The sequence below is a fragment of the Bufo bufo genome, chromosome 6 (assembly GCF_905171765.1).
Source record: "Bufo bufo chromosome 6, aBufBuf1.1, whole genome shotgun sequence".
NCBI lineage: Eukaryota > Metazoa > Chordata > Amphibia > Anura > Bufonidae > Bufo > Bufo bufo.
Genome location: NC_053394.1, coordinates 223,565,943 through 223,573,994, shown reverse-complemented (window position 1 = coordinate 223,573,994; position 8,052 = coordinate 223,565,943). Strand labels below are relative to the sequence as shown.

Sequence of the window (8,052 nt, the reverse complement as noted above, 5' to 3'; positions counted from 1 at the left end):
AACACCCCTATTATGAACCACTACTGCATTAGGTGACTAGATAAAAAAAGATTTTTTTTTTGTTCTAAATTTAGAAAAGTTAGCAGTGTTAGTCTATTGCTACTGCCTGCTATAACATAGATTATCTGGACTATATGTATATATAGTCACATGCACAGTCCTTTTTTTCATTTCCCACTTTGTTCAGATTCAGGCAACATTTGAATTTTGAATTCTCCAGATTTAACCATTTAAATCCATAAACCTCAGTATAAGATATTCAAATTCAAAAAAGCTGTAACACAATGGCCCTCTATTGTGAGAGTTCCTCAGAGATAAGCCAGCTACTGTAATTCTAAAGGATCAAAGGCTGCCGCAATAATGAAAAGGCAAATACAGAGTCATTTAACTCGCTGTCAGTCTTGTTAGATTATTTTATGCATTGCCCGCAGCCTTGCATTACTCTGTTTTAGAATGACATGGCAACTTGTGATTAGATAGTAAATTTACTGTTTGAATAGGACAAGTCTCAAAAAAAGCCATCAACAGCATAGATCCAATATAAAGCAGCACGCTTGACTGCTTGTGTGAGCATCTCTGAGGTAAAGTTGTTAAGCTTTCACCTTGCATGCATAAGGTATATTCTCGAAAAGGAAATGGTCTGTGTTAGCTCCACTATAGGGGTTTTACTTTTCATGCAGATTGAACAATAAGCTATAACCCCCTATGTATTATACCTATATTCATACATTCCTTTCCTAGAAATGTATTCACAACTGTCAGAATGTCACAGTGAAACATGTACTGAACTAATGAGATTACATTGTAAATTCGTTACATCAACAATATTTCTTACTAGGTCCACCCAGTAATGAGACTTCCAAAGACAGACCCCAACAATCAGATGCAAGTGCTCAATTTCCCTAAAGCATCACTACAGAGCAGATGTAGCATTACATAGCCCCTGTTGATGGGCTACCATGTTATGCATAGCCATGTTAGGGAAAAGACATTTGTGTAGCCATTTTCCGCTATAGCAAAGAAATGAGGTCCCCAAATTACTGCCACTCCTCATTAACTTTGCATGACACCTCAGGACAGAAGAAATATTACTAATGTATTTAGCTCAGAGAGCATAGCATACATTGGATATGACTGCCCACGAAAGCAGTCAAGTTATTACTGTGTGGTACAATGCTTATGAGTAGAGACAAGCAAAGTTTTGAAAAATTGGATTTGGTCAATTCGCCGAACTTCAACAAGAGATTTGATTCCTTTTGAAATAATTTGTCACAAATCGCGATAGATCAGGTATAACCAGGCCACTCATAGAATCATATTCAGCCCGACTTGGTGGCCCAATCTCAGTGTGAAGGCCTGGAAGTTAAAGTGCAGGGAGATTGCAGGGAGATTGTATCGCTGTGTGCATTACGTTCTAGTGCAACCACGTTCATAGTTAATCCGTTTTGTACGTACAGTGCCGTCAGTATTAAAGGCATAATTTATCGCCATCTACATCACTGTGCAGTGCACCAACATTCATAGCTAATCCTTTCTGTTAAATGAAAAGAAAAGCATACAGCACCCTTCAGTAAAGCACAAAAACCAATGCGTGCAAAGTACTCCTGCAGTGCAATGGCTCCTTAGTGGAACAAAATAAATAAATGGAGGCAGCGGCAATAAAGTAGTGGAGAATTTTTTTTTTATTTTAATGCATGTTGCGGCAGTCCAAACACATCCTTTTTAATCCCTCCTGATAGCTATAGATTTACTATGCGTCAGTATTACAGGTCAATGTTAGTGTCAACTCAACAGCAGTGGCAGTAACAGTGACAATAGTGGCCCCATGACAGAGTGGGGAGGGTGGCAGCAGTGGCAGTACTAGTGACAGTAGTGGACCCATGAAATAATGGGAGGGTGGCAGCCACAGCAGTGGCAGTAACAGTGACAATAGTGACGCTATGACAGAGTGTGTGTGTGTGTGTGGGGGGGGGGGGCAGCAGCAGTATCACATCACTATTTATTTTTCCATTCTTCTGATCCATCAGAATGATAGGCCCAGTGGCATGCATATCCTTTTAAAAATGTAACAAATAGATATCAGTAGTTCATGAAGCCTCTATGTAGGAATGGCAGTAGAGGCATCAGGTGCACTATGCATGTATGCATGATGCAGCCCTCCCTGACGCAGCGAAGACAAAATGTTCTTCCCGTTATCAGTAACCATGATTCCTATCTTCAGTTGACGAGGAGACAGACAGTATTCAACTTTGTTATTGATGACACAAAGCAATTCCTCATCACATGATCCATCACCATGGTAAAAGATCATGTGACGTACCATGTGATGACCGGAGTGACGTCATCGAAGGTCCTGTAACTGTATTTAATGCTCACCTCACCACAGGTCCTATTCAACAAAGGAGACACAAGGAGATGCAGGGCTACGCGATCAAGTGGACTAAGGTGAGTTAAATTTTTTTATTAATTTTTTTAACCCCTCCAGCCCTATCTTACTTTGCATTCTGTATTCAGAATGCTATTATTTTCCCTTATAACCATGTTATAAGGGAAAATAATAATGATCGGATCTCCATCCCGATAGTCTCCTAGCAACCGTGCGTGAAAATCGCACCGCATCCGCACTTGCTTGCGGATGCTTGGGATTTTCACGCAACCCCATTCACTTCTATGGGGCCTGCGATTATAGATATAGAGCAGGCTGCGATTTTCACGCAACGCATAAGTGATGCGTGAAAATCACCGCTCATCTGAACAGCCCCATAGAAATGAATGGGTCGGTATTCAGTGCGGGTGCAATGCGTTCACCTCACGCATGGCATCCGCGCGGAATACTCGCCCGTGTGAAAGGGGCCTTAGGATTTCACAGGGCATTTTTTAGGCATTTGGATTCCAGACTTCTTCTCACGCTTTAGGTCCCCTAAAATGCCAGGGCAGTATAAATACCCCACAAGTGACCCCATTTTGGAAAGAAGACACCCCAATGTATTTCGTGATGGGCATAGTGAGTTCATGGAAGTTTTTATTTTTTGTCACAAGTTAGTGGAATATGAGACTTTGTAAGAAAAAAAGAAAAAGAAAAAAAAAAATCATCATTTTCCGCTTGTGACAAAAAAATAAATAAAACTTCTATGAACTCACTATGCCCATCAGCGAATACCTTAGGGTGTCTACTTTCCGAAATGGGGTCATTTGTGGGGTGTTTTTACTGTCTGGTCATTGTAGAACCTCAGGAAACATGTGCTCAGAAAGTCAGAGCTGCTTCAAAATGCGGAAATTCACATTTTTGTACCATAGTTTGTAAACGCTATAACTTTTACCCAAACCAATAAATATACACTTATTGCATTTTTTTTTATCAAAGACATGTAGAACAATAAATTTAGAGAAAAATTTATATAGAAATTTAGTTTTATTTGAAAAATTTTACAACCGAAAGTGAAAAATGTCCTATTTTTGCAAAAATTTCGGTAAATTTCGATTAATATAAAAAAATATATAATATGTCAGCAGCAATGAAATACCACCAAGTGAAAGCTCTATTAGTGAGAAGAAAAGGAGGTAAAATTCATTTGGGTGGTAAGTTGTATGACCGAGCAATAAACCGTGAAAGTAGTGTAGTGCAGAATTGTAAAAAGTGATCTGGTCATTAAGGGGGTTTAAGCTAGGGGAGCTGAGGTGGTTAAAGGTTAAGTTTTATCTTTATGTATATTCTAATGGATTGCCTTCCTTGTACAATGTTATAATATATTTTCTATGTTAGAAAGTATAGTGCATTTGTATTGTGCGGCAGTTGTGTGCGCTTCTGCTGCAATACTGCAGGTATATAGAGGGACAAGCGTTATTGGAACAAATAATTTCTACTGGTGTGATATACCAGTCTCCCCCAAAAAAAACTGATTGAAGCGGGGTGTTATATACCAATATACTTTCTTTATAGTGCATTTGGGTACTGTATAGTGCATTTGCGCATGTGCGTACGCAAAAATTATATTGCCGATATTTTGCATGGAAAAATATAATGAATGTAGATCGCAAATTCGAATAATACATCTGGTATGTCACTGTCCATGTTGTGGGACTATTTGTGCACTTCTAGTAATTTTTTTTCGGCTGCAAATATGAGCTGAAGGTTTTTCAGGTTCGCCTGCCATTAAAATGAATTGGACCCACTGCGAACTTGCGGTTCGCGAACATTTGATTGCTTTCGCGCGATCGCGTTCGCAAACCGTCCCGGCAGATGTTCGTCCATCACTACTTGTGTCGCTCCACTGGCGCTGGGAAATTAGGTAAGGCCTGTATACACACATTATTGGTCAATCTCCCCACGCTTAAGGAGCAACATATACTTGTGTAGCTCCACTGCCGTCGGGAAATTAGGACAGTCTGGTTATGCAAACATTATTGGTCAATCTCCCTATGCTTGAGGAGCGACACATACATGTGTTGCTCCACTGGCGCTGGGAGATTAGGTCAGGCCTGTTATACACACATTATTGGTCAATCTCCCCAAGCTTGAGGAGCGACACATACTTGTGTCGCTCCACTGGCGCTAGGAGATTAGATCAGGCCTGTTATACACACATTATTGGTCAACCTCCACATGCTTGAGTATCGACACATAGCTGTTGGAGTAGGATGAGAGGGACCCGCGGTGGGCGGCTCTTCAGGGACCGCCTCCGATGCGACAGCCTCCGGAAGGACTTCAGGAGGAGCTTCGGGCGCCCGAGTACTTTTTGATGTGCTGTAAAGCAGGGTAGCATGAAAATCTGCGTGGTGCGGTCTGTGTGGTCTCACAATGGTGGTCGGTCCTCCACCATCTGGATGAGGAGGTCATTGTCAATCAAAAAAAAAGCAGACGTGGAGCCTCGGGAACCCTAAAAGTATTTTTTTAACATAATGTTTGAAACATTTGGAAGTAAAAAGACTTTGTTTGAAAATACTCACATGACCACTACCGCTGTGTGCTCTCCGACTTCATCTGGCTGAGGCTCGACGACCTCTCTGAGTCAACGGGACGAGCTGACTGTAATAAAAGAAAAATTTACAAACATGCAAAACATAATTATGAGATACAAAAAACCTAATAAAAAAAACCTACCGCTTGCTGTCCTCCACCCCCGACTTCCTCCTCTCCTGCCGTCCCTTGGCCGGGAAGCATCTCCTCCACAGATGATGACTGTGAAATAAAAAAATGAAAATTTTTACAATACTGTCCTAATATCACAATGGGGAATGCTTCTAAACTTGACATACCGTATCATGTCGACGACGTTGTCTTGGAGGAGAGCTCCCGGCCTCACTTGAAGATGATGTGCCTGTAGAAAAAATAAAAATAAAAAAAAAATATTTGTACTATTCATAATACAACACACCCACAAAAATATTACTTACTGCTTGGTTGGAAAGTCAGGCTGGCAAGCAGGCTTGAGTGCAGGGCAGTCGTGGAGGTTGTTCTGGCTCAGAACTCTTAATAATTTTTTTTGGCCTACATTATAAAAAAAATTATAAAGTGTTATTCAGGTTTTAAGAATACTACCCCTAGCATCAACTATGTACTTGAACCACCTGCAGTCCCTATGCAAAAGTACATAGGGCCTGCAAATGGTACAAGTACATAGTGGATGCTAAGAGTGGTAGTCAACAGGACTACTACCCCTAGCATCCACTATGTACTTGAACCACCTGCAGTCCCTACGAAAAAGTACATATGGCCCGCAGGTGGTACAAGTCCATAGTGGATGCTAGGAGTGGTAGTCAACAGGGACATAGTGGATGCTAGGGTCAGTAGTCATGTTGACTACCACTCTGTCCACTATGTACTTGTACCACCTGCGGGCCATATGTACTTTTTCGTAGGGACTGCAGGTGGTTCAAGTACATAGTGGATGCTAGGGGTAGTAGTCCTGTTGACTACTACTCCTTGCATCCACTATGTACTTGTACCACCTTGCGGGCCCTATGTACTGTTGTGTAGGGACTGCAGGTGGTTCAAGTACATAGTGGATGCTAGGGTTAGTAGTCCTGTTGACTACCACTCTTAGCGTCCACTATGTAATTGTACAACCTGCGGGCCATACGTACTTTCTCGTAGGGACTGCAGGTGGTTCATGTACATAGTGGATGCTAGGGGTAGTAGTCATGTTGACTACCACTCCTAGAATCTACTATGTACTTGAACTACCTGCAGTCCCTACAAAAAAGTACATATGGCTTGCAGGTGGTACAAGTACATAGTGGACAGAGTGGTAGTCAACAGGACTACTAACCCTAGCATCCACTATGTACTTGAACCACCTTCAGTCCCTATGCAAAAGTACTTAGTACCCGCAGGTGGTACAAGTCCATAGTGGATGCTAGGAGTGGTAGTCAACAGGACTACTACCCCTAGCATCCACTATTTACTTGAACCACCTGCAGTCCCTACGCAAAAGTACATAAGGCCCGCAGGTGGTACAAGTACATAGTGGATGCTAGGAGTGGTAGTCAACAGGACTACTAGCCCTAGCATCCACTATGTACTTGAACCACCTGCAGTCCCTACGAGAAAGTACATATGGCCCGCAGGTGGTACTATTACATAGTGGATGCTAAGAGTGGTAGTCAACAGGACTACTAACCCTAGCATCCACTATGTACTTGAACCACCTGCAGTCCCTACACAACAGTACATAGGGCCCAAGGTGGCACAAGTACATAGTGGATGCTAGGATTGGTAGTCAAGAGGACTACTACCCCTAGCATCCACTATGTACTTGAACCGCCTGCAGTCCCTACGAAAAAGTACATAGGGCCCACAGGTGGTACAAGTACATAGTGGATGCTAGGAGTAGTAGTCAACAGGACTACTACTCCTAGCATCACCCATGTACTACAGCTCCTATGTATAAGTACATAGGAGCTACTTATATTTATTTATTGTTGAACAAAAAACTAAAATTGTACTCACCTACAATGGTGTCCTCCCTTCTTCCTCGCAGGCTGGAACGAAGAGATAACAGGAAGCATACTGAGCCCACAGCTCCTCCTATCTGACTGTGCAGGCGCAGAATGAAAATCCGGCAAACAACGGAAATATTTTGGACGGATCCGGCATTAATACATTTCAATGGCCCTTAATGCCGGATCCGTCATTCCGGCAAGTGTTCAGTTTTTTTGGCCGGAGATAGAACCGTAGCATGCTACAGTTTTATCTTTTGCCTGATCAGTCAAAATGACTGAACTGAAGACATCTTGAAGCATCCTGAACGGATTACTCTCCATTCAGAATGCATGGAGATATACCTGATCAGTTCTTTTCCGGTATTGAGCATCCACTATGTACTTGAACCACCTGCAGTGCCTATGCAAATGTACATAGGGCCCGCAGGTGGTACAAGTACATAGTGGATGCTAGGAGTAGTAGTCAACAGGACTACTACTCCTAGCATCACCTATGTACTACAGCTCCTATGTATAAGTACATAGGAGCTACTTATATTTATTTATTGGAAGCATACTGCGCCCACAGCTCCTCCTATCTGATTGCGCAGGTGCAGAATAAAAATCCGGCAAACAACGGAAATATTTTGGACGGATCCGGCATTAATACATTTCAATGGACCTTAATGCCGGATCCGTCATTCCGGCAAGTGTTCAGTTTTTTTGGCCGGAGATAAAACCGTAGCATGCTGCGGTTTTATCTTTTGCCTGATCAGTCAAAATGACTGAACTGAAGACATCTTGATGCATCCTGAACGGACTACTCTCCATTCAGAATGCATGGAGATATACCTGATCAGTTCTTTTTTCCGGTATTGAGCCCTTTTGACGGAACTCTATGCCAGAAAAGAATTACGCAAGTGTGAAAATACCCTAAGAAAGTCCAACTTGTCCCTCAAAAAAACAAGCCCTCATATGGCTTTGTGAACAGACAAATAAAAAAGTTATGGCTCTGGTAAGGCAGGTAGTGCAAAACGAAAATGCAAAAAAAAACCAAAAAAAAACAACTCGGGGCTTGAAAGTGTTAAGGTGCTGATCAACCTTCGTATTTAGCTGGCCACTGCATTCACT

General features: G+C 42.1%; 1 long non-coding RNA gene across 1 annotated transcript; it reads right to left on the bottom strand.

The window, feature by feature from the left end:
• Nucleotides 1-5,000: 5,000 nt before the first annotated feature.
• On the bottom strand, nt 5,001-5,318 carry LOC121005044. Its single transcript, XR_005779861.1, has 3 exons — nt 5,257-5,318; nt 5,102-5,179; nt 5,001-5,026 (listed from the first exon to the last, which is right to left on the bottom strand). It is a non-coding gene; the product is annotated as an uncharacterized LOC121005044 (long non-coding RNA).
• Nucleotides 5,319-8,052: the final 2,734 nt, after the last annotated feature.